The sequence below is a fragment of the Giraffa tippelskirchi genome, chromosome 8 (genome assembly GCF_054371585.1).
Source record: "Giraffa tippelskirchi isolate mGirTip1 chromosome 8, T2T-mGirTip1v1.2.pri, whole genome shotgun sequence".
NCBI classification, from domain to species: domain Eukaryota; kingdom Metazoa; phylum Chordata; class Mammalia; order Artiodactyla; family Giraffidae; genus Giraffa; species Giraffa tippelskirchi.
The window spans coordinates 35,559,617-35,587,511 of record NC_137282.1 but is presented as its reverse complement, the minus strand read 5'-3'; the positions used below and the strand labels follow the sequence as shown (position 1 = coordinate 35,587,511).

General features: G+C 40.0%; 1 long non-coding RNA gene and 1 other non-coding gene across 2 annotated transcripts in view; one reads left to right on the top strand and one right to left on the bottom strand.

Moving 5' to 3' along the window:
- LOC145516608 (uncharacterized) overlaps positions 1 to 3,768 on the top strand; it is a 38,594-nt gene extending 34,826 nt beyond the window's left edge. Inside the window, exon 4 of the long non-coding RNA XR_014061540.1 lies at positions 955 to 3,768. This is a non-coding gene — a long non-coding RNA (uncharacterized LOC145516608). The remainder of the gene's footprint in view (positions 1 to 954) is intronic.
- On the bottom strand, positions 872 to 978 carry LOC145519244 (U6 spliceosomal RNA). Its single transcript, XR_014063661.1, has one exon. It is a non-coding gene; the product is annotated as a U6 spliceosomal RNA (small nuclear RNA).
- Positions 3,769 to 27,895: the final 24,127 nt, after the last annotated feature.

Sequence of the window (27,895 nt, the reverse complement as noted above, 5' to 3'; positions counted from 1 at the left end):
TCACAGCATTTGTATTTTACTCAGAAATGACTTGCTGAAGTGTTGCCTTAGCACAACCTTGTTTTAACAAAGATGTGCATGTGCATGAATGGGAACATACATGTGCGTTCAGGATGGGGCAACTGTTCTGGTTTTGCCTAATTTTATCTCCTGGGTCTTTCTTTCTTTTTTCTTTTTTTTTTTTTGATTTATTTTTTTTATTGAAGGATAATTGCTTTACAGAATTTTGCTGTTTTCTGTCAAACCTAAACATGAATCAGCCATAGGTACACATATATCCCCTCCCTTTTGAACCTCCCTCCCATCTCCCTCCCTATCCCACCCCTCTAGGTTGATACAGAGCCCCTGTTTGAGTTTCCTGAGCCAGACAGCAAATTCCTGTTAGCTATCTATTTTACATATGGTAATGTAAGTTTCCATGTTGCTCTTTCCATACATCTCGCCCTCTCCTCCCCTCTCCCCATGTCCATAAGTCTATTCTCTATGTCTGTTTCTCCACTGCTGCCCTGTAAATAAGTTCTTCAGTACCATTGTTCTAGATTCCATGTATATGCGTTAGAATATGATATTTATCTTTCTCTTTCTGACTCACTTCACTCTGTATAATAGGTTCTAGGCTCATCCACCTCATCAGAACTGACTCAAATGCATTCTTTTTATGGCTGAGTAATATTCCATTGTGTATATGTACCTCAACTTCTTTATCCATTCATCTGTCGATGGACATCTAGGTTGCTTCCATGTCCTAGCTATTGTAAATGGTGCTGCAGTAAACAATGGTATACATGTGTCTTTTTCAATCTCAGTTTCCTCAGGGTATATGCCTAGGAGTGAGATTGCTGGGTCACATGGTGGTTTTATTCCTAGTTTTATAATCATGGAATGCTTCACGAATTCGTGTTTCATCCTTGTGCAGGGGCCATGCTAATTTTCTCTGTGTCGTTCCAATTTTAGAATATGTGCTGCTGAGGTGAGCACCTCTTGGATCTTTCTTAAAAACACACAAGATTCCCATCAGATTTTCCTGGACGTGGCTTACATCTTCCCAGCTGCTTGTCCCTCACGTTTTTTTCCGCTCCTATGGGGTGACTCCATCACCTGTTTCTAACAATGTCTTGCTTGTTCTCCAAGATCAAGTCAAATGGTAAGCCTTCCAGGAAGCTGTTCCTGATTGCTTCAGTTATTCATTTTTTTACTTTGAATTTCTGTAACTCCTTCTTGTATTTTTCTTGTGCATATCATCCCTGCCTTGTGTTAATTGTATACTTACTATCTTGTCAACTCCTGGAAAACATGGACAATTTTAATGCAATTTTGTCTCCTTCCTGTTCCTTTATCAACTTTTCCATAAAGTACTACATCTTGAATGTAACTGGTACTCACAGATGTGCATGCAAGGAAGGATTAAAAGAATTATGAAATGAATTTCTTTTTTTTTTTTGACCATTCGAGAACAACGATTAATTGCCTGGGAAAGAAATGATCCATAATATTAATAACAGCTTTCTTTGTGTATAGCCTAAGTAGTATTTACATATTTTCTCATTTTAAAACATTCTTTTGGGTTGTGTTTTTTTTTGTTGTTGGCTGACACACAGAATCACTGTCTCAAACAACTAAAACAGTGGGTTTGAAGCCACTCTCTGAGGGATCTAGGATTCCCAGTTTAGATTTTTTGCTTCAACCTAAACAGCAAAATGCATTTGTCTTTGAATATTTTAGTGACTATCTGATCAAGATGGGAATTAAGATATCAGAAATTATCTGAAAGTGACAATATTGAGCCTGTGATATAGTAGGATCCAGATGAAAATCTTTGCTGCTCACCAAAAATGACTTATTATACATGTTGAGAAATCCTTTCATTGATTCTCTTCTGACATAGACAATAGGGTGTGAACTTTTTTCAGCTATAAAACGGCAGTAATTTATGTACCTCACAGAGGTTTTAAGATGATTAAATAGCATGGCATATACACAGCAGCCTGCTTAGAGCCGGTTTATATTTATTTTCTTCTTTTCATCAGAGTCAGACGGTCTCTTTTTAGATAATTACACAAAAGCCCAGGCCTCCTGGCTTCAAGTTCAGGGCGCTTCTACCTGATGGATGCTGTTCTGGTTTGCATTTACATTGGTCGACTGAAAAAAATGTACAACTTGAGAGTTGTGAGTTCAGTTTTATTTGGGGCAAAATGAGGCCTGCAGCTCTAGAGGCAGCATCTCAGAGAGCTCGGGGAGACTGCTCCAAAGCGGCAGTGGAAGAAGGTCAACATATAAGGTTTTGGTGAAGGGGGAGTTCAGTATCATGAAGCACTCATTTTACAAAAAGTTTTTTGTTAGTCATCAGGATCTATGTCACCATGAAGGGATTTGGTGCTTCTCTAGGTATGAGGTGCTGCAAGGATTGAGATAATAAAATCAGTTCCTAAAAGCATCCAACTGTCTAAAGACCTGTCCCACCAGATTCCCTGGAGCACAGAGTGCCTCCCTCCACCCTGAGCTCCCTCCGGGGGTGTTGAAAGTCAACAGCTAGAGCAGCATGGGGTTCAATCTCAGTAGATGCAGATGGCAAATGCCTTTGTTGTTCACTCATTGGCAATGCCCTTGGTAAGTGCCAATTTGTAGTTGACACATACTTCAATTTCTTTTCAGTTATAATAGTTTTCCTTTTGCATGTGTAAAGAATATAGAATGTCAGGGAAATACAGGTTAAGCTGTAGATGCTGCTCAATATTAGAATTTCCACAATTATAAGCAGTCGATATTTTAGACATTTGTTCATTTCCTTTCCAATATTTCTAAACTTTGAAATAAAGTCAAAGTCTGGGTGACTAGAGCATTTGATCCTTCACTCATAATTTGCTGTCTTTTTTGAGATTGTGAATTAAATGATCCCTTTGGCTATATTGGGCTTCCCTGGTGGCTCAGATGGTAAAAAAAAAATCAGCCTGCAATGCAGGAGACCTGGGTTTGATCCCTGGGTTGGGAAGATCCCCTGGAGGAGGGCATGGCAACCCACTCCAATCTTCTTCACTGGAGAATCCCCATGCGCAGAGGAGACTGACAGGCTACAGTACACGGGGTCGCAAAGAGTCAAGGACACGACTGAGTGACAATACATTGGCTGTGTTTGTGTTTCTGGCTTAATCAGTAAGGGCATTCAGATTCTCAGTTGTAAATAAGGTGCCCCTTGACCTCCCTGATGTGTCTTCCAATTATCAGAGCCCGAACTGCAGCACCTCTCTCCCCATCCCTCCAACCCACCATCTTCAAGGGCTTCATAGATTAACAAAGATCTAGACTTCTCAGTCGGCACTGCATCTGCCTGCTAAGACCTTGTGTCTTCGTTTTAGTAACAGCAATCTTCTGTTCTCCCCATGAGAAGGCTAAAGTCCAGTTTTTACTGGTTCTGTTTTCGATAACCAGCTCATAGTTTCTTCTCTGTGAGAGCTCCTAATCTGATGATGACTTTTTATATTAGCTTTTTTTTTTTTTTAATGTGAAACTTCTGGAGATTAAGATCCATCTGGGCAGGTAGTTCTAGGTTACTGACCCAAAGAACTATAGGAAAACAGTTAAAGAGATTTATTGAGAATGACTCTATACCCTAGAAAGAGAACCAAATGGACATCAAATAATTCTGATAGGAGAATCCATCTCCATTTCCTCTTCACCAGGAATCATGCTAACACTGTGTCATTGTGATTAAGAGAATGACCCTTTCCAGGCCTGCTGCCTCTTCCATTCTGATCCTGGTGTGTGCCCAACAAGTGATGTAGAGAACTCCTAGCAACCAGCACTCTTAAAACTACTTTCAGATTCTACATTTCTGTTGATGCAATTGCTTAGTTTGCCTCAAATATTAAATGTTTATTACTCACTTTTTATCAGTGTTTAAAGTGCCCGGGAGAATGCTGGTTGCCAAGTTGGGATGTTAGCATGGGAATGGCTGGTTTCCAAGGTCTCTGCCTCCATGAGCTCTGTTTTCAGCTCTCTCTGAACTGCCTGCTTCTCTGCAGCAAAGAGGAAGGTTATCGTCCACATTTTCTCATGAGAAGAGTTCCCTCTTGGCTTGAAGTACAATTTGTAAATAATAAATGCAACCATATTAAAATTCTTTTCATTTTACACAATTTAACATCCCTCTTGGTAGCAATGGTTCAGGGAAATACTCGTTTGTATTTTTACACTGTTTTTTCTGAAATTCTTGCTCATTATGGTGAGGGTTAGGATTATACCCTAAGCTAAACTTTGTTATCATATGAATTACAAGAACAATGTTTGGCTTTGGGACCTGATTAATTCAGCACACTCTGTTGATGCTTCCAAGTTTTAAATGTACAGGGGATTTGTTGTTATTTCAGTTTGTTTTCTTCTATATATTCACAAGCAGCTTCCAACCTCCCATTCACAGGAAGACATCTAGAAGGAACAGCATTGCCTAGTCTTCAGTCTCTATATAATTCAGTGTATAGCATGTTTACATTCTTCTGGGAAAAAAAAAACTTCAGATTCTATACGCTATGACTCTCATCAAAATTTCTTGAGAAATTTTCATAATCTGTTATATATTTTATGTCCAAGAAGATAACAAAAAATTTAAAAACTAACTTATTCATTAGCGAAAGCAGTCACAAGACTGGTTTGTCACAAGAGAAACCAAATCCAAATTCATCATCAAAGTCTGTTAAAATCTTTTTTTTTTTAATAAATTAGGAAGTAGAAGACACATCATGGATTTCAAATGCCTTATTGAAAGTTCTTAAGTCATTGGCAGTGATTTCCCAGACAACTGGAGTTCTGTTAATAGTGAACATATTTAAGTCATTAAATGACTGCATAGCTTTGATTGACAGAAATCCTAATTAAACATTTCTGGAAGTGGTTTTATTTGGTTTGGCAGAAATGGTTGTCAACAAGTATTGCATTGCAAGAAAGAATCATGCGAGCATCACTGTAGCCATCTTTGAAATGTGCTTTCTGGTTTGGCAAGACACCTGCAGAAGATGATGACCAGTAGGCTATTCTGAAACACTGCTGTGTGTTAAGAAATGGGATGGTTGCAAGGAGGGTATGGAGGAGAAATGCCTTCAAGCTTCTCTAAAATACAACCTCAACAATACTGAAAGGGGGATGAATCTCTAAGAAAGAACAGTAGCATGTACCAGTCAACCTGAATCTAAGATAAATGTGCAAACAAGGTTAGATAGTTGAAAAATATTCTGAGAGCAGTTTACAGCCCAAGGAATGCATTAATTTATATATAATGGAAGACACCATGTATCTTTCCTACAGGAACTATACATACCTATAGTGACATAATTAAATAGGATTTATTGCTGTATATTAAGAATATTAATAATTGATCTGGCAAGTTTAATGAAGCATATTTTATGAATCTAATCAAATTTTTGAAGTAAATGTCATTTGGGTCTGTTACTTTTCACTTACACCCAAAACTCTAAACACTTTTTTTTTTTTCATGTGTAAAGCTTCTGTCTCCTATGGAGATACTTAGCTGTAAACACCTTATTTACCTTTCTCTAGAAAGCCCATTAATTCTAAAACCTGTCTTCTTAATTTTAATTCTCAATTCTCTACAAGAAAATTTTAGATACCAAGGGAACATTTCATGCAAAGATGGGCTCAATAAATGACAAAAACAGTATGAACCTAACAGAAGCAGAAGATATTAAGAAGAGGTAGCAAGAATAAACAGAAGAACTATACAAAAAAAGATCTTAAAAAGATCTTAATGACCCAGAGGATGTGATGGTTGGATGGCATCACCAACTTGATGGACATGAATTTGAGTAAGCTCCAGGAGTTGGTGATGGACAGGGAAGCCTGGCGTGCTACAGTCCATGTGGTTGCAAAGAGTCAGACACGACTGAGTGACTGAACTGAACAGAACGACCCAGAAAACCACGATGGTGTGGTCACTTACCTAGAGCCAGACATCCTGGAATACGAAGTCAAGCAGGCCTTAGGAAGCATCACTAGGAACAAAGCTAGTGGAGGTGATGGAATTCCAGTTGAGCTATTTCAAATCCTAAAAGATGATGCTGTTAAAGGGCTGCAATCAATATGCCAGCAGATTTGGAAAACTCGGCAGTGGCCACAGGACTGGAAAAGGTCAGTTTTCATTCCAATCCCAAAGAAAGGCAATGTTCAAACTACCACACAATTGCACTCATCTCACATGCTAGCAAAGTAATGCTCAAAATTCTCCAAGTGAGGCTTCAACAACACATAAATGGAGAACCTCCAGATGTTCAAGCTGGATTTAGAAAAGGCAGAGGAACCAGAGATCAAATTGCCTACATTCGCTGGATCATCGAAAAAGCAAGAGAGTTTCAGAAAAACATCTACTTCTGCTTTATTGATTACACTAAAGCCTTTGACTGGGTGGATCATAACAAACTGGAAAATTCTTCAAGATATGGGAATACCAGAACACCTTACGTGCCTTCTGAGAAAACTGTATACAGGTCAAGAAGCAACAGTTAGAACCAGACATGGAACAATGGACTGGTTCCAAGTTGGGAAAAGAGTATGTCAAGGCTGTATATTGTCACCCTGCTTATTTAATTTATATGCAGAGTACATAATGTGAAATGCCAGGCTGTATGAAGTATAAGCCAGAATCAAGATTATCAGGAGAAATATCAATGACCTCAGATACGCAAATGACACCACACTTATGGCAAAAAGTGAAGAAGAACTAAAGAGCCTCTTGATGAAAGTGAAAGAGGAGAGTGAAAAAGTTGGCTTAAAACTCAACATTCAGAAAGCTAAGATTATGGCATCCGGTCCCATCACTTCATGGCAAATAGATGGGGAAACAATGGAAATGGTGAACAGACTATGTTCTTAGGCTCCAAAATCACTACAGATGGTTACTGCAGCCATGAAATTAAAAGACGCTTGCTCCTTGCAAGAAAAACTATGACCAACCTAGACAGCATATTAAAAAGCAGAGACACACCTTTGCTGACTAAGTTTTGTCTAGTCAAAGCTATATAGTTTTACCAGTAGTTATGTACGGATGTGAGATTTGGACCATAAAGAAAGCTGAGTGCCAAAGAATTGATGCTTTTGAACTGTGGTGTTGGAGAAGACTCTTGAGAGTCTCTTGGACTGCAAGGAGATCAAACCAGTCAATCCTAAAGGAAATCAGTCCTGAATATTCATTGGAAGGACTGATGTAGAAGCTGAAGCTCCAATACTTTGGCCTCCTGATATGAAGAACTGACTCATTTGAAAAGACCCTGTTGCTGGGAAAGATTGAAGGTGGGAGAAGGGGATGACAGAGGATGAGTTGGTTAGATGGCATCACCGACATGATGGACATGAGTTTGAGCAAAATCTGGGAGCTGGTGAAGGACCGGGAAGCCTGGGGTGCTACAGTCTATGGGGTTGCAAAGAGTTCATCACAGCTGAGCAATTGAACAATGAGAACAGAAATCCTGTTAATTCTGAAAACTGACCTCTTAATTCTATTAGATTTAATATAATTTAAATTGTTTTGTACAATTTGACAATAATGAAAAAACATCGTAGTGAACACCAGGATAAAATTCTAAGTGATACAAAATCCTGTACATTGCATGATGCTATGAATCTGCCATGATGGAATGAGGGAAATTGCACCTTTAATTTGCACAGAAGACATTTTCATATGCACAAAGGATTTTGGGAAAATAGGTGCTTGATGTTAAGATATTGACAAATGAATTACCCAGACATTGATGTTTGAAACTGGGACATATTAGTTTAGGGCTGGACAGCATAGGTATATCCCAGAGTAAGTCGATGTGGTAGCCTCAGATGTGGACTCAGACCAAACTGTATCTCACTCTCTCAATTTACTCTCTCTCTCTCCACTGCCCTCTCCCACACTCTTACTATCTTTTGCTTAAGTCTGAACCTTAGCATTATTGCAATAATATAGTTCACTTGTACCAATAACTTTCTTGTCAGGAGACATCTTTTCTGTTATGAACAGTCTCTCCTAGTAAAGCATCAATCATGTCTTACTTGTAAAGCAAATCACATTTTTGGGGTCCCTAGATAGCAAAATACTGCTGAAAAAACAAACTGTGCAGAAATATTAACTGTGGCACATTAATATATGTATTCTGAGCACTTTTTGTTTGTCTACCATTGATGCCATGTGATTCTGACAGTATGAGCTGCTGACCTCTTGTCTCTGGAACCACAGAGGACTCATCAATGTCTTCCCTAGAAGCTTGTAATGGGCTGATTGCCATGGAGATCCACACGATGAGAATATGATGCTGTATTTTAGGCGCTTTGGTCCAAAATGCTAAAAGCACAACTGATAAAATGTTGCAATTGTTCTGAGTGACTTTTGGAGCTTGAACCCATAGTGTCAAGCTACCTGTGAAGTTTCAGCCAGTCATTTGGGTTGCTTTGCTTCATGGACATAAGACATCTGGATGGTGGACCTGAGCTTCTGATTAACATCCTAATGGCTTTGTATTTTGCTGTCAGGCTCACTGCTTGCATTTATGAAATGAGATTCTCTGCTTTGCGGCCAGATTATTACTTTCTAAGCGCCAGTCAACTCCACATGTAACAGCTTATATTGGATGTGTTGTTCTTTGCCTACATCGAGGCTTGAAGTGGGGTATAAGAGAGAAATTATTGTAGTTTGGGTAACTATTTCGGTACCAGAAGCCAACCTTGGATGTTGTTAGGGCTAAAAGTAATGTGTCAATCAGTGTCCAGTTAAGAAAAAAATATCATGTTATGTATTTCAAGCGTGAGGGATTGGATACAAAGGACTTATGAGGACTGGCGGGGCAAATGGGAGGAAGAGAAGGAGCCAAGGGAGTAAAAAGGAAGGAGTGATGTGCAGAGATCAGGATCCTGCCAGGGCTCCTAGCTCGACCCCCAGAACTTGCAGCTTCCTGGAGTTTCCAAGAGCCGCAGGCACCGCAGCCCATCCCCACCACCCCGACAACAGAAGTCCCCAGCTGCCAGCAGCGTCCACTGCTGTGGGAACCAGAGCAGGAAACTTCTCTGTCCCTCCTGCCTTCTGATCTCTTGACCATGCTTTCAAATGACAGAACTGAACAGGGAGCTGAATGACCAGGGAAGGGAGTGTGGGGAACCTAGTCTGCAGAACACCGGAACCCAGCGCAGACAATGGGGGTTGGGGGTGAAACTAGAGACAAGGGGTGAATGAACAGCACCAGGGCCCAACAGAGTCAGGGTGTTCTGCTTGGTTAATGTTTTATCCTCATAAAATCAGATGATCATTAACATCAAAGACAAGACACAAAGATTGGTTATAAAGGGAAGCACAGACAGGGGAGAGTTGTTACCAAAGCACGGGGAGTGATCAGTGGAGTTTGTAAAGGTGGGAAGGACATTTTCCTGTATAGCCTGTCAGCCTGCCTTTCAAGTAAACTAAGGAAGCAGAGCTTTTAAAAATTACTTTTAGTTTCTCAAGCAATGTATAAATGTATTCTCTTTCTAAGACATTAGATTCTTTATTGAAGTATAGTTGACATACAGTATCATGTTAGTTGCAGGTGTATAGCACAGTGACTTGACAATCAAATATGTTATGAAATGTTCATGAGGCAAGCTCAGTCACATCTGCCACCCATAAAAAATTATTCCAGTGTTATCGACTCTTTTCCCTATGCTGGGACCTATTCATTTTATAACTGCCCGTGTTTATATTATAGTTGAAAGTTTGTATCTCTTTGTTGCTGTTCATTCGCTCAGTTGGGTCCAGTTCTTACTGTTGCTTCTTGACCTGCACACAGATTTCTCAGGAGGCAGGTAAAGTGATCTGGTATTCCCATCTCGTTAAGAATTTTCCACAGTTTGCTGTGATCCACACAGAGGTTTTAGTGTAGTCAGTGAAGGAAGCAGAATTGTATCTCTTAATCTCCTTCATCTATTTTGTGTAACCCCTTCACCCCGCTCCCCTCTGTGACGAGCACTTTATTCTCTTTATCTGAGTCTGTTCTGTTTTGTTTGTTTTGTTTTCATTTTTCACAAATAAATGACACCATCCATGTTGTCATAAGTGGCAAGATTTCATTTATTTTTATGACTAATATTCTATTATATATATATATATATATACACACACACACACACACACACATATATATATAGTGTGTCCACACACATATTGTATAAATATAAACAAGCACCTCTTCTTTATCCACTTAACCATCCATTGATGGGCATTTTCAGTTCAGTTCAGTTCAGTTCAGACGCTCAGTCATGTCTGACTCTTTGCGACCCCATGGACTGCAGCACACCAGGCCTCCCTGTCCATCACTAACTCCCGGAGTTTACCCAAACTCATGTCCATCGATTTGGAGATACCATCCAACCATCTCATCCTCTGTCGTCCCCTTCTCCTCCTGCCTTCAGTCTTTCCCAGCATCAGGGTCTTTTCAAATGAGTCAACCCTTCGCATCAGATGGCCAAAGTATTAGAGTTTCAGCTTCAACATCAGTCCTTTCAATGAATACTCAGGACTGATCTCCTTTAGGATGGATTGGTTGGATCTCCTTGCAGTCCAGAGGCTCTCAAGAGTCTTCTCCAACACCACAGTTCAAAAGCATCAATTCTTTGGCGCTCAGCTTTCTTTATAGTCCAACTCTCACATCCATACATGACCACTGGAAAAACCATAGCTTTGATTAGATGGACCTTTGTCAGCAAAGTAATGTCTCTGCTTTTTAATATGCTGTCTAGGTTGGTCATAGCTTTTCTTCCAAGGAGCAAGCATCTTTTAATTTCAGTCATTTTGAAATGATTTGCAGTGATTTTGGAGCCCAAGAAAATAAAGTCTGTCACTGTTTCCACAGATTACATTCTCCACCAATTTACATTCCCACCAGTAGTGCATGAGGATTCCTTTTCTCCCCATCCTCACCAAGACTTGTTATTTGTTGTCTTTTGATGATAGCTATTCTGACAGGTGTGAGGTCATCTCTCACTGTGGTTCTGATTTATACTTCCCTGATGACTAGCAATCTTTTCACATGAAGACATTAACATTTATAGGTGCAGGCTTATCCTCCTTTGTTTACCAAGCCAACCCTAGTAACTTTCTGAGAAATAAGTCAGTCTGATGTGCATCCAGAGCCTGAAATATCCTTCAGTAGAAAAATGACCAAGTAAAATATAGCATCATGACTCTATGGAATATTTATCCTGCTTTGTAAGAGGACAAAGTAGATGTGTAAAGTTTTCAAGAATAGCAAGTGAAAAATTGAATTTGTAGAATATAATGTATGGTCCACTTATGGGCTTCTTAAAGGGACAAAAAAGATGACATCTTATTCCATTTATCTAACATTTAGGTGGTTTCCATCTCATGACTATTATAAATAATGCTGCTATGAACTTTGGATATGCATCTTTTTGAATCAGTACAGAGAACAAACTAGTGGTTATTGGTTGGGAGAGGGAAGGGAGGAGGGGCAATACATGGGTAGGGGCTTAAGAAATACGAATTACTAGGTTTAAAATAAGCTACAAGAGAGACTTCCCTGGAGGTCCGGTGGTTAAGGCTCCTACTCCAAATACAGGGGGCACAAGTTCAATCCCTGGTCAAGAACTAAGATCCTGCATGCTGCCTGGCCCAAACCCACTACCACAACAAAATAAGCTCACGCACAAAATATGTAACAGTCCATGAAGATAAATGCAAATAATTTACTGGTACATATGTATTTAAAAAATCTATAAGGATATATTATACAACATGGAGAATACTGTAAATATTTTACAATAATTATAAATAGGGTATAACTTCTTAAAATTGTTAATCACTATATTGAACACTTGTAATTTGTATAACACATCAGCTATACTTTAGTTTGAAAAATTGTCAAACAAAAAAACAAGGTGACTCCCATTCGGTTGTTGCATACACACAGGTTGTATGAGGTGAATCCCTTCCCTATTCATTATCTATATTCCTTTTCCTTCGGGTAATGTGAAGGCAGAGAGGGGTGGATGCTAGGCTGGGTGAGCGGATATTGTGGTAGAGTGGGAGAGAATTAAATCCTCTGCCAAATACGCCAAATGCTTCATGAATCTTGGATGGTATGAACTCATGCTCAATCTTTGTTCTTCTCCCTGAGACTTCCTGTTTCATGATCCCCAAAGTCTGCCCAACAGCCTCAGTCATTTATTTTTAGATCCACCCTTTTCAGCTCCTATTTTAAATTATAGCCTGAAAATAGTTGTTTGTCTCAGAAGTGGTGTGGGGCAGAGCTAGAAGTTACCAAGTAATATCTAAAATGTGCTATGGGCCACCCTGAATTTCTTGTAATCCCATCACTATCTTCTCAACAAATGGCCCAATTTTAGGAAAGTCATCACTTTGATGGGAAAAGTCAAATGCTATTCCAAGTCTTCACACTGAGTCTCCACTGGTCCACAGGGCCCTGTGTGAGAAGGATGCTGGCTTCTCCTACTGTAGATGTGTTTACACCAAACTAACTTGATGTTTTTATCTGTTTACGAAGTGGTGCAAAGTATTTACATAGCAGTGACCTGGTTCTGCGGGTCTTGGAGGACTGTTTGCACTAGAATGTTCTCTAATCTTCCGTGAAGCTCTATCATTTGCATTTAGTGAGGTCTCGGTTCCAGCAGATGGGAACTGTTTGGAGAATGGCTCCACTTCAATACCAATCTTGTTTTCTCTTGTCTTCGAGAGAGTGGTGTCAGATGAGCTCCCCTGTATCAGACTGCTTGTCTTTTCTGTTAGATTTGATTTAAATGAAACACTTTGGATTTCTGAAAATGTGTATTTTGAGCCATTAAGAGTTCAGAATTTTGCCTGCACTGTCCAGCAGCAGAAAATAGATTAATAGAACCTCCGATCTGTCATGATTTTCTCAGAACCACAGTTTCCACTGAAGTGTATGCACCTCCTCTTTGATTTGCGTAGATTATTCCTCGATATATCCCGAGAAAGCACAGCTTAAAAAAAGCATTTTAACGAGGCATCATCTCACAGGCTTGGGGAACTGTTCACTTTGGGGAAAAAAGTACAAACGACCTGACTCACCTTGCTGGGCAGATGGGTGTAATGAATAATGCCTGTGATAGTGTTTTATAAGCAGCATGACACTGAATATGTATCAGTTTTATATCAACATAGGTTTTATTTGATTCCAACCCTGAACTCTACCTCTTGACTTAAATTCATTAGCAGGAAGTAGAATGTAGGAAAAGCACTGAAATGGAAATCACAGGCTCCATGTTGTCAACCTGTCTAAGTACCTGACTAATATTTGATAAGTGCCTTATCTTCTCTGGGCCTTGAAATCCTCACTAAAATGAAGTGGCTGAGTTCAATGATCCCGGAATTCCTTTCAGCTCTATACTCTTTGTAGCTACTGGACAGACTCCTGGTGAAATGGAAAAGCTTGAAGTTATACTATTATCTATTTATGAACTAGGATCCTTCAGCTTTTTATTCATTTCATTGTCTTGATGATCCTTTATATGTCTTTAAAATGACTTTAAGGCATATCCCTTTGCCTGCTGATTATTACAGCAAAATAATCATATGATATTTGTTCTATGATATATTATGAAAAATCAAATTCATTTAAAGTGCAGGACTGTTTCCACTTTAGTTAAACAACTTTAGGTAAAGAGATTCTGGGAATGAGTATACATCCCTCCAGCCATTCTCCCAGGCCCATCCCCCACATGGGCCAGTGGAGCAGGGAGGATTGATGAAGGGAAGGAAGTGAAGTATTGATAGTTTTCAAACCACCCTTCTGACCAACATCCTGAAGCTTGTTTCACAGAACAGTAGTTTTGTGAGATTTTATAGATTAGGCATGAAAGAGGTTCCACGATTAAATGAGTTTGTGAAACATTACACTCAACAAATATAAACAAGATTTCCTTACTATATAACTTTCTCAGAACTTTGAAGATGCTCAAGGACATTCTGCTTGTCCAGTGGAGATATAGGACATTTATGTTGCACAAGCATGATTGACTGTGAGACCATTTTATTCGAGAAAGTCTCATAGAACTAGATTCCTTGGAATCTAGTTGAAGAAATTTGGTTCTTGTTTCTAAGGAGCCCAAATTAACTGAGGCAAGTGAATATCCACTGAGACTCTAAAGAAAGGGATACTTTAGGGCTATGGTAGTTCACTAGTGTATGTGACTGAGAGAACAGAATTGCGTCAAATTGATTAATACTAAGGATTATAGTTTTATATTTACGTAAAACTCACCTCACCAGTTAAATTAGTTTGCCTTGCATGGAGCTCAGTACACCACCAAGGGTGTGCAGAGATTTCATAACTGCACTGGATGCCAAAGTTTAAAAACTGTTAGACTGTTTATTAGGTTAGTAGTAAAATTTTTATGGTTGCCTTATTTTTTACCTCTTTTCTTCCTTCAGCAAACATTCACTGAGCACTTTGTCCTGAGTATTTTTCTAAGCTGTCATGCTATGTCATTGACCTCCCATGGGACTAATCTTTCCTCAACAAGTGATATTTTGTAGGAGAAGGAAGAGTATATTTTACAATTGGGATCAAGGTGACAGATGTAACTTTTAAAGCAAGTCCAAAGCAGAACGGCAATGAGGAGGAGAGAGAGCAATTAATTCTCAAAGAATGCAGAAGAATGTTCTCTAGAGAGATGCCTGCTTTAGTCTGGAAAGCAGAACAGAAGTTTGCTCAACGGAACATGCCAGTCAGTTCTAGTATCAAGATTAAAAATGTCAAACGCAAGGAGATGGAAACAATTCGGTGAGATTGGGAAAGGGTAAGGCAGTTGGTGTTATTGGAACATGAAGGAGAATAAGCCAAGTAGAAGCTGTAAAGCTTCAGAGCTTGGCAAAGATCTGAGTACAGAGATTTCTGTGCTTCAAAAATTTCTCAGAATCAGAATCAGGAGATGAAGAACTAAGAGGGGCTTTTAGAGAGGGGAGATTATGATGAAGCAAAGCTGACCTCTGAAGCAGTGTAGAGAGGCTTGTTGTCGTGTTGGATTCTTTGTGACCCCATGGACTGCAGCACACCAGGCTTCCCTATCCTTCACCATTGTTCAAACTCATGTCCATTGAGTCAGTGATGCTAGAGAGGCTATAGGTGGGGAAATCAATTTGTAGGTGTTAACAATTATCCATGAGAATTGTCTCATTGGAAAAGACCCTGATGCTGGGAAAGATTGAAGGCAGGAGGAGAAGGGGATGACAGAGGATAAGATGGTTGGATGGCATCACCGACTCAATGGACATGAGTGTGAGCAAGCTCTGGGAGTTGGTGATGGACAGGGAGGCCTGGCGTGCTGCAGTCCATGGGGTCGCAAAAAGTCCGACACGACTGAACGACTGAACTGACCTGAACTGAACAGTTATCCCATTGAGAGGTGCTGGATACATAAATCAAGGCACGAGCAGTGACCCACTTGAATGGGGCATCTTTGAGGTATTAATGGTGTAGATTTTATACTTGAGCTTCCCTCATAGCTCAGTTGGTAAAGAATCCGTGTGCAATGCGGGAGACCTGGATTCGATCCCTGGGTTGGGAAGATGCCCTGGAGAAGGGAAAGGCTACCCACTCCAGTATTCTGGCCTGTAGAATTCCATGGACTGTATAGTCCATGGGGTGGCAGAGTCAGACGTGACTGAGTGACTTTCACTTTCACTTTCAATGATTAGGGTGGACTTTCTTGGTAGCTCAGTGGTAAAGAATCCCACCTGCAATGTAAGAGATGCGAATTCAATCCCTGGGTTGGGAAGGTCCTCTGGAGAAGGGAATGGCAAACTGCTCCAGTATTCTTGCCTGGAGAATTCCATGAGCCAGAGGAGTCTGGTGGGCTATAGCCCATGGGGGTCACAAAGAGTTGGACGTGATTGAGCAACTAAACAACAACAAAAATGATTAGATTGTATGGGATAATAGGGAATGGATGAACTTCGAGGTGTATGGTTTCTTTCTTGGGAGATTGGTTAGATAATGATGTTTGTAATGAGATAGAAAATACAGAAGAGTGGACATTATTTTCAAGTGTAAAAATATAAGTTCATTTCTTCATATATAAAATTTGAAGTGCTTTGGGGATATATAGGATGAGACCCTCACAGATGATGGGTTATATTTGCCTTGACTCCCATGGAATTATTTTGTTAAAAGTTATATATTTACATGCCATCAGCCTTCAGGTGGTGGATATAAAATGCTTGCAATTAAAAATACAGTTTTAGAAGAGAAGACTAAAAGCTTTGAAGGAATAAGGAATATCATTGTGTGTGGGTTCGATCCATGAGTCAGGAAGATCCCTTAGAGAAGGAAATGACAAGCCACTCCAGTATTCTTGCGTGGGAAACCCCACGGACAGAGGAGCCCGGCGGGATACAGTGCATGGTCGAGTGACTAAGAACAGCGCCCACAGAACGCTGGAGTGGCGGATGAGAAAGTCTGTATGCCAAGATCTAGGAATGGAAGGTGAGAAGATACAGAGCAAGAGAATTTTAAAGGAGGATCTGTCAAAAAAGAAAGAAATCCTGACAAGACAAAATGCCTCAGAGAATTTTTCTGTGATAAGACTGAGACTTGTTTTAGGATTTGGCAACATCGAGTCCTTAGTGACCTTTGCTGGAAGGATTTCAGTGAAGCCAGATTGCCTTAAGTAGTTAGATGCAAGAACAATGGGTTTAGTCATATTTTTCCCCCCCAAAAAAGCTTGGCTAAGAAAAAAGGAAGATAAAGATAAGAACAGCGACAAAGAGTTGAAGTGTCAAGGGAAAAATGTGTTTAAAATGTAATTTATGTGTGTGTTTCTCTGTGTGTGTCAGAGAGAGAGAAAGAGAGAAAGAGAAAGGAAGGGGGGAGGGAAGGAAGGATGGAATATGTTTATAGGCTGCAGGATCTGTAAGCCTGGCAGCCTTGGGGGCCAGGTACACGTGCAGGCATGTTGGAGTGATGGAGTGTGCCCTGTAGGAGGTTTAGCTGCATCTGTGGCCCTGGTGTGCTGCTAGCTAGTAGCACCCTGACTGGCTGCCAGTACAGTAGCCCCCACTGTGACAATCAAAGATGTCTCCAGACATTGCCAAATACTCTGGGGAGAGAGGCAAGTTGTTCCTGGATGAGGACCACTGGCGCGGAAGAGAAGGCAGTGGAAAAGACTACTCACAAAGAGAGAGAAGAGAAAAGCTAATGCAGACTGGACTCAGGTAGAAGGACTCTCTGGGATGTAGAACTTCAATAAAGGTGCCTCCTTTGTACAGAAGAGATGTATTTTCCTCTGATACCAAAATGAGGGAGAAAAAGAGGATAGGGATGCGAGGAAATTTGCACTTGGGGATGGGACAGTGGTCAGAAAATCAAAATGATTTCTGTTCCCTCTGTGAGTTAAGGAAGTGAGGTCATCTGATAGAAATGAACAAGCAACACAAGCTAAGGAGAAGGTGTGAGGAAGTGGAATCATTCAGGATGATAAAGCTGAAGTGAATGCAAAAGGAAAAGGCCCCATATTTTAGATATCTTAGGGAATGCAACTGATGCCACAGGCATGAATTTGAACAAGTAAACTTCACTTTCACTTTTGACTTTCATGCATTGGAGAAGGAAATGGCAACCCACTCCAGTGTTCTTGCCTGGAGAATCCCAGGGACGGGGGAGCCTGGTGGGCTTCCGTCTATGGGGTCGCACAGAGTCGGCCATGACTGAAGTGACTTAGCAGCAGCAGCAGCAGCAGCAACAGATCTAGCCCCTCCATTAAAGATGTGAGGAGGGCAGCTTGCAGGGTTGATCCTGTATTGGATATTTGTGGGTCAGGTAGTGGAGACAGAATAGTAAAATAGATTGGATTACAGATAGACAAAGACATAACTTCAGAGGTTAGTGTATCTTAAGCATTATCTAGATCAGTGGTTTCTACTCTAGAGTCAATCAATGAAAAAATTTTAAAAATTTTAAAAAATCAAATGGCATCCTTCAACTCTTAACTCTAGAAGGGACATTCAAACATTTGCATGAGATTGTGTATAGTTCATATGTTAAAAGCCCTTTTAATATCCTTTTTTGTGTACTGCATTTTCATATTTAACTACTTCGAAATACTATGTTTGCCTTTTACTTATTGATTTGTCAGACATCTTTACATATTAAAGAAATCAACCCCATGTGTTAAGTACTACAAATATTTATCACAGTTTTCTGTTTGTCTTCTCACTTTATCTTTGGTTTTATTCAGGTATTTCTAAATTAGAATGTATCAAATACATCAATATATCCTTCCATAGAAGTTTTGTGACATACTTAAAAAAGGTTTCCCCATACAGACATGATAAAACCATTCACTATGCTTTCTTTTAAAATTTTGTGGTTTTGGCTTTTTTGTATTTACATTTGTGGACCGCTTAAAATTTATTTTGGCTTAATAAGTAAGCTAGGGATGCAATTAAGTTATTTTTAAGGGGGTGTCAATCATCTAAACAATTTATTAAATGCAGTCTTGTTAATATAGTTATGTGATGCCACTTTTTCCATAAAAATAAATACATACAGTTATTTGGGTCTGTTCACGTTTCTCTATTTATTCCATTGATGTGTTTGTTTATTTTTGGATATGGATATATTTAAGATATCCATGAGTAATACACATGATCATAGAATTACTTATTAGGCTTAACTCCTCATTTTATGATGAGACCCAGAGAATTTAAATGGTTTATCAGAAGTCATTCAGGTAGTTAGTGAGAAATCCACTGGAACCCGAGTCTTGTTTCTCTGCTGAGTTTGGGTTACTCTAATACTATTCTAACTTGTTATGGACCAATTCTATTATTAGCCATTGACTAGGTCTGTGATGAGTCAGTCATCTTGAGTGGTTCAGTTCAGTACAGTTCAGTTCAGTCGCTCAGTCGTGTCCGACTCTCTGCGACCCCATGAATTGCAGCACGCCAGGCCTCTCTGTCCATCACCAACTCCCGGAGTCCACCCAAACCCATGTTCATCGAGTCGGTGATGCCCTCCAACCATCTCATCCTCTGTCGTCCCCTTCTCCTCCCACCCCCAATCCTACCCAGCACCAGGGTCTTTTCCAATGAGTCAACCCTTCGCATGAGGTGGCCAAAGTATTGGAGCTTCATCTTCAACATCAGACCTTCCAATGAACAAAAAGGATTGATCTCTTTTAGGATGGATTGATTGGATCTCCTTGCAGTCCAAGGGACTCTCAAGAGTCTTCTCCAACACCACAGTTCAAAAGCATCAATTCTGCGGCGCTCAGCTTTCTTCACCGTCCAACTCTCACATCCATACATGACCACTGGAAAAACCATAGCCTTGACTAGACGGACTTTTGTTGGCAAAGTAATGTCTCTGCTTTTAAACATGCTATCTAGGTTGGCCATAACCTTCCTTCCAAGGAGTAAGCGTCTTTTAATTTCATGGCTGCAGTCACCATCAGCAGTGATTCTGGAGCCCCAAAAAGTAAAGTCTGACACTGTTTCCACTGTTTCCCCATCTATTTCCCATGGAGTGATGGGACCAGATGCCATGATCTTAGTTTTCTGAACGTTGAGCTTTAAGCCAACTTTTTCACTCTCCTCCTTCACCTTCATCAAGAGGCTCTTTAGCTCTTCTTCACTTTCTGCCATAAGGGTGGTGTCATCCGCATATCTGAGGTTATTGATATTTCTCCCGGCAATCTTGATTCCAGCTTGTGTTTCTTCCAGCCCAGCATTTCTCATGATGTACTCTGCATATAAGTTAAATAAGCAGGGTGACAATATACAGCCTTGATGTACTCCTTTTCCTATTTGGAACCAGTCTGTTGTTCCATGTCCAGTTCTAACTGTTGCTTCCTGACCTGCATACAGGTTTCTCAAGAGACAGGTCAGATGGTCTAGTATTCCAGTCTCTTTCAGAATTTTCCACAGTTTATTGTGATCCACACAGTCAAAGGCTTTGGCATAGTCAATAAAGCAGAAATTGATGTTTTTCTGGAACTCTCTTGCTTTTTCGATGATCCAGCAGATATTGGCAATTTGATCTCTGGTTCCTCTGCCTTTTCTAAAACCAGCTTGAACATCTGGAAGTTCACGGTTCACGTATTGCTGAAGCCTGGCTTGGAGAATTTTGAGCATTACTTTGCCAGCGTGTGAGATGAGTGCAATTGTGCGGTAGTTTGAGCATTCTTTGGCATTGCCTTTCTTTGGGATTGGAATGAAAACTGACATTTTCCAGTCCTGTGGCCACTGCTGAGTTTTCCAAATTTGCTGGCATATCGAGTGCAGCACTTTCACAGCATCACCTTTGAGGATTTGAAATAGCTCAACTGGAATTCCATCACCTCCACTAGCTTTGTTCGTAGTGATGCTTTCTAAGGCCCACTTGACTTCACATTCCAGGATGTCTGGCTCTAGGTGAGTGATCACACCATCGTGATTATCTGGGTCGTGAAGATCTTTTTTGTACAGTTCTTCTGTGTATTCTTGCCACCTCTTCTTAATATCTTCTGCTTCTGTTAGGTCCATACCATTTCTGTCCTTTATCGAGCCTATCTTTGCATGAAATATTCCTTTGGTATCTCTAATTTTCTTGAAGAGATCTCTAGTCTTTCCCAATCTGTTGTTTTCCTGTATTTGTTTGCACTGATCGCTGAGGAAGGCTTTCTTATCTCTCCTTGCTATTCTTTGGAACGCTGCATTCAGATGAGAATATCTTTCCTTTTCTCCTTTGCTTTTCGCTTCTCTTCTCTTCCCAGCTATCTGTAAGGCCTCCTCAGACAGCCATTTTGCTTTTTTGCATTTCTTTTCCATGGGGATTTTCTTGATCCCTGTCTCCTGTACAATGTCACGAACCTCTGTCCATAGTTCATCAGGCACTCTGTCTATCAGGTCTAGTCCCTTAAATCTATTTGTCACCTCCACTGTATACTCATAAGGGATTTGATCTAAGTCATACCTGAATGGTCTAGTGGTTTTCCCTACTTTCTTCAATTTAAGTCTGAATTTTGCAATAAGCAGTTCATGATGTGAGCCACAGTCTGCTCCTGGTGTTGTTTTTGCTGACTGTATAGAGCTTCTCCATCTTTGGCTGCAAAGAATATAATCAATCTGATTTCGGTGTTGACCATCTGGTGATGTCCACATGTAGAGTCTTCTCTTGTGTTGTTGGAAGAGGGTGTTTGCTATTACCAGTGCGTTCTCGTGGCAAAACTCTATTAGCCTTTGCCCTGCTTCATTCTGTGCTCCAAGGCCAAACTTGCCTGTTATGCCAGGTGTTTCTTGACTTCCTACTTTTGCATTCCAGTCCCCTGTAATGAAAAGGACATCTTTTTTGGGTGTTAGTTCTAGAAGGTCTTGTAGGTCTTCATAGAACCGTTCAACTTCAGCTTCTTCGGCGTTACTGGTCGGGGCATAGACTTGGATTACCGTGATATTGAATGGTTTGCCTTGGAAACGAACAGAGATCATTCTATCGTTTTTGAGATTGCATCCAAGTACTTCATTTCGGACTCTTTTGTTGACCATGATGGCTACTCCATTTCTTCTAAGGGATTCTTGCCCACAGTAGTAGATATAATGGTCATCTGAGTTAAATTCACCCATTCCAGTCCATCTTAGTTCGCTGATTCCTAGAATGTCAACGTTCACTCTTGCCATCTCCTGTTTGACCATTTCCAGTTTGCCTTGATTCATGGACCTAACATTCCAGGTTCCTATGCAATATTGCTCTTTACAGCATCGGACTTTGCGTCTATCACCAGTCACATCCACAGTTGGGTATCATTTTTGCTTTGGCTCCATCCCATCATTCTTTCTGGAGTTATTTCTCCACTGATCTCCATTAGCATATTGGGCACCTACTGACCTGGGGAGTTCATCTTTCAGTGTCCTATCGTTTGCCTTTTCATACTGTTCATGGGGTTCTCAAGGCAAGAATACTGAAGTGGTTTGCCATGCCCTTCTCCAGTGGACCACAATCTGTCCACTTGAGTGGTTAGTCAATGGTTATTCAGGTGATCAGATGAAGTAGCTCAACAGATAGCTGATGGAAAAAGAAAATGTTTGGAGAAAATGATTACCCAGTAATCATGAAAGTGTCTTATTCTTCATATTATGTTACAACAGGCAGCAAAGGATTGTGAATCCTTTGGGTTATGGTAGAAATACAGGGCTGAGAGCATGTGGCCTTGGAATTGGAATTTGGAGAGATGCTCAAAAAAGGATAGACAGATGTTTAGCATTAAAGTTATGACCAACCTAGACCACATATTAAAAAGCAGAGACATTACTTTGCTGACAAAGTTCCATGTAGTCAAAGCTATGGTTTTTCCAGTAGTCATGTATGGATGTGAGAGTTGGACTATAAAGAAAGCTGAGTGCTGAAGAATTGATGCTTTTGAACTGTGGTGTTGGAGAAGATTCTTGAGTCCCTTGGACTGCAAGGAGATTCAACCAGTCCATCCTAAGGAAAATCAGTCCTGAATATTCATTGGAAGGACTGATGTTGAAGCTGAAACTCCAATACTTTGGCCACCTGATGCGAAGAGCTGACTCATTTGAAAAGACCCTGATGCTGGGAAAGATTGAAGGCAGGAGGAGAAAGGGATGACAGAAGATGAGAGGGTTGGATGGCATCACCAACTCAATGGACATGAGTTGGGTAAACTCCAGGAGTTGGTGATGGACAGGGAGGCCTGGTGTGCTGCAGTCCATGGGGTTGCAGAGAGTCAGACCTGATTGAGCGACTGAACTGAACTGAGTTGAACTGATGAACCTGTGAACTTCTAATTTTCAGTGATTTGTGTAAAAGTGTTTCTCTTCAGAAATTATGCATTGGTTTCAGTTCTTGGAAAACTTTTTCCTTTGTGATTGTATAAAAAAGGGAAAAATAACATTCTGTTGATTCATTCTGCTTTTATAGTTCTTACTTCAAAGTTATAGAATCACTTTGAATTTCTCAATTGAGAATATATTAATATTATTAAGTGGAAATATATTGGATGACAGTTCTTTGGAATATTTAGTGTTTAGGAAAATAAATGAGCCACGCAATTTTTAGGACTATCCCCAAAAGATGGAAAAAGTTACTTGATCATTCAGATGTTTGCATATGATTAACAAAGCATCATAGAATATATGAAATAGATGAATATATATTTGAATCTATGAAATACCAGTTACAATTCAACTGTGTTGATGAAGTGGGAGATGAAGGAGTGGATTAACCTCAATTATACCCTAAACAAAGATATTGTTTAGGTTTCATCCCAGCCAATATGTACAGATACACCTGCATAGACTTTACCCTTATAGGATAGGAACTCTTACTATTAATATTTAAGTTAAGTGTGTTTTGATCATTCAGGAAACATTTTTTTTTATCAAGTTCAAGTCTTCTTTGCTTTCCTTATTTAACATAAGATAATGAGGGTAAGCCTGGCGTGCTGCGATTCATGGGGTCGCAAAGAGTTGGACACAACTGAGCAACTGAACTGAATTGAACTGAATGAGGGTAAATAAGTACAATGCAGAGACAAAAAAATTTTTGAACATTGATTCCACCAACAGGTCCATGTTGAACATTGTGAAGATTGCCTGCTTTGAAATTTTAGCCAACTTAATAATTTGATGCCCTCTGATTTGCAAATTGCCTTAGTGCTTCCAAAATAACTGTGGATCAATTAACTGCAGGAGAGGAGTGACTGATAATCAAACATGAATCCCTTGTTTTAAGTCTCTAGGAGCCTTTAGTGACGTGAAAATTGTTCAGTCATGTCCAAATCTTTGCGACCCCATGGACTATACAGTCCATGGAATTCTCCAGGCCAGAATACTGGAGTGGGTAGCCTTTAGGGTTCCAATTAAATCCTGAGGCAACAAAAGTTAGCTTTCTCATGGACTATGAGTTACCATACAAACACTACATTTTAACATTAGATGCACCCCTTTAGGACCAAAGAAGATACTTTGGGAAACCTACTGGTTTAGAGTTCCAAAATTGGAACTTTGAGAAAAAAAAAAAATTGTTCAAGCTGAGAGTAACTGAGTCATAAGTGAATCAGGATGTAATTTTTGGTTAAAATGATGTAATATGATGAAACACTTAAAAGACTGGACTGTTTTTCTTTCTTGGAGGTTATGGTTACTTGTTTAAATTAGCTCTAACCACTTGGAATTCATTTAGCGATCCCAGTGCTGTGTGAATGCTGTTATGGAGTTATGGAGTTCCAGAGTGATATTAGACATATATGAAGAGTTATGAACACAATTAAGTCTCTGAATGAGGAAGGCACTACTTATTCACAAGGTCTCAGCTTATCATATAGAAGTGATGTGGTCAAAATCTGGGACACACCAGAATCTTTTCTTTCCTATAGCTAGAGTTTATGCTGCTGTGGGTAAAACCACTGGCTAGGTCGTTGGATAAAAGTATACTTTTCTAGCTTCCCTTCCATGTGATATCCTCTACCCAGATCAAAGGGCCAAACTTCTCCTACCTCTGTCTTTCTGTATTAATATATGTCCTCTGAGAGAAACCAAGACCCACCATATAAGTTAGCATGAAGTTAATAAACTATTGTTTCCAGGTTAGTTGCATTTAAACTTTTTTTGAAATTACCGAGTGAAAGTATATGTTACCTCTCAAAAATCTTCAATACTCATATGACACGTGTACCCTTATGGATTAATTTTAAGATCAACGATTGGCCTTAAGATTTATGATTGATTAGAGGAGTTTTGCATAATTTCTTGAAGATTTATGAGTGTGTGACTGATTTTGGTATATCAGACATAGACATTAAATATAATTCCTCTTATATTTGAATCAATGCATTATAGTACCCATATATACATTAAAAAGCCTTTCATATATAAGGTAAATATTTTCTCAAAGGAATTACACATGGAGGCAAGCAGAGAATATTATTAACCTCCTTTCTTTAGATGAAAACCTTGAATCCCCCATGAAGACAAATCTAGGCCTAGATCCCAATGTTCCTAATGGAGTTTATTCCTCAATTTCCATAAGGGTTATTAGACTAAAAATTCTAAGGAAGGAACTGTGTGTGATCTCCATTAAAAAGGGCTTTCTTCTCAGGGTGAGGTTTGGGCCAGGAAATGGTTTTATCCTTTCGATTTGTGGTTTGTGGCTTGTCTTGGACCAGAGATGTCTCTAACACCATGTGAAGATGTATGACCCTGGCTCAGAAAATGCTCTAAAATCAGTGGGGTTTTATTCTCTAATCTTTTGCTGAAAGGATGTCAAGTCAGCACATTAGGAGTGGAGCTATGGCAAATTTTGTTATAAAAATGCAGCTGGGTTGAAATCTTGAGACTGCTTCCTTCACAGAATTTCAGGGACAGACACATGATGACATATGTTGCAAAGCTGTGCTGGAAATGCAGACTCATGCTGAAATCTTAAAAAAGATAGTGAGATGTGGGGAATCGTGAATTATGAGGGCAGTCCAGGGACAGGGCTTAGAGCAATTTCAAATTGGGTATTCCAGTGAATAGAGGGAAGAGAAGAGAAAGGACAGGGAATTTTAGGTGGAGAAAACAGGATTATCCAATCCCCAGGGGTGTGGAGACCACAGGACGATCACAGAAGAGTGAGACTGAAAACCAGTAGGGTGGAAGGAGCTGGTTGGTTGCAAAGATGTACTGCTAGGCAGTATAAGGGCTCAAAATGTCAGCTAGAAATTTGGACAATTTTGCTATAGGGAAGTGTACTCTGTGATCAGAATAATTGTTTGGATGGCATAGAAAGTGGAAGCAGGGTCCATCAACATTCGACAGAAACTGAGAAGAGAGAGCAACTATCTCCTTCTGTTCAGTTACCAAAACAAGGGGATAATGACATGAAGGGAACAATAAGAGCAAAATGGGAGCTATTCAATCTAGTGTCCAAGAGTACCTTTCTAATCAAACTACTCATGTGGCGTGACCTTGGCTTTGAGTCTTTCCATCAGTTCAGTTCAGTTCAGTCTCTTAGTTGTGTCCGGCTCTTGCGACCCCATGAACTGCAGCACACCAAGCCTCCCTGTCCATCACCAACTCCCGGAGCCTACCCAAACTCATGTCCATTGAGTCAGTGATGCTATCCAACCATTTCATCTTCTTTCATCCCCTTCTCCTCCTGCCTTAAATGTTTTCCAGCATCAGGGTCTTTTCCAATGAGTCCATTCTTCACATTAGGTGGCAAAAGTACTGGAGTTTCAGCTTCAACATCAGTCCTTCCAATGAATATTCAGGACTGATTTCCTTTAGGATGGACTGCTTAGATCTCCTTGCAGTCCAGAAGCTCTCAAGAGTCTTCTCCAACACCACAGTTCAAAAGCATCAATTCTTCGGCGCTCAGCTTTCCTTATAGTCCAACTCTCACATCCATACATGACTACTGGAAGAACAATAGCTTTGACTAGACGAACATTTATCGGCAAAGTAATGTCTCTGCTTTCAAGTGTCTTTTAATTTCATGGCTGCAGTCATCATCTGCAGTGATTTTGGAGCCCAAGAAAATAAAGTCTGTCACTGTTCCCATTGTTTCACCATCTATTTGCCATGAAGTGATGGGACCGGATGCCATGATCTTAGTTTTCTGAATGTTGAGTTTTAAGCCAACTTTTTCACTCTCCTCTTTCACTTTCATCAAGAAACTCCTTAGTTCCTCTTGGTTTCCTGTCATAAGGGTGGTGTCATCTGCATATCTGAGGTTATTGATATTTCTCCCGGCAATCTTGATTCTAGTTTGTGCTTCATCCAGCCTGGCATTTCACATGATGTAGTCTTCATAGAAGTTTAATAGCAGGTTAACAATATACAGCCTTGAAGTATTCCTTTCCCAATTTGGAACCAGTCCATTGTTCCATATCCAGTTCTAACTGTTGCTTCCTGACCTGCATACAGATTTTTCAGGAGACAGATAAGGTCTGGTATTCCCATCTCTTGAAGAATTTTCCACAGTTTGTTGTGATCCACACAGTCAAAGACTTTGGTGTATTCAATAAAGCAGAAGTAGATATTTTTCTGGAACTCCCTTGGTTTTCTATGATACAATGGATGGTGGCAATTTGATCTCTGGTTCCTCTGCCTTTTCTAAATCCAGCTTGAACATCTGGAAGTTCTGGGTTCATGTCTTGTTGAAACCTGGCTTGGAGAATTTTGAGCATTACTTTGCTAGTGTGTGAGATGAGTGCAATCGTGTGGTAGTTGGAACATTATTTGGCATTGACCTTCTTTGGAATTGAAATGAAAACTGACCTTTTCCAGTCCTGTGGCCACTGCTGAGTTTTCCAAATTTGCTGACATATTGAGTGCAGCACTTTCACAGCATCATCTTTTAGGATTTGAAATAGCTCAACAGGAATTCCATCACCTCCATTGGCTTTGTTTGTAGTGATGCTCCCTAAGGCCCACTTGACTTCTCATCCAGGATGTCTGGCTCTAGGTGAGTTATCACACCATCGTGGTTATATGAGTTATTAACATCTTTTTTTGTATAGTTCTGTGTATTCTTGCTACCTCTTCTTAGTATCTTCTGCTTCTGTTAGGTCCATACCATTTCTGTCCTTTTTTTACCCATCTTTGCATGAAATATTCCTTTGGTATCTCTGATTTTCTTGAAAAGACCTCTAGTCTTTCCCATTCTATTGTTTTCCTCTATTTTTTTGCGTTGATCACTGAGGAAGGCTTTCTTATCTCTCCTTGCTATTCTTTGGAACTCTGCATTCAGATGGGTATATCTTTCCTTTTCTCCTTTGTCTTCAGCCTCTCTTCTTTTCTCAACTATTGTAAGATCTCTTCAGACAAACCATTTTGCCTTTTTGCATTTCTTTTTCTTGGGGATGATCTTGATCACCACCTCCTGTACAAGGTCACAAACCT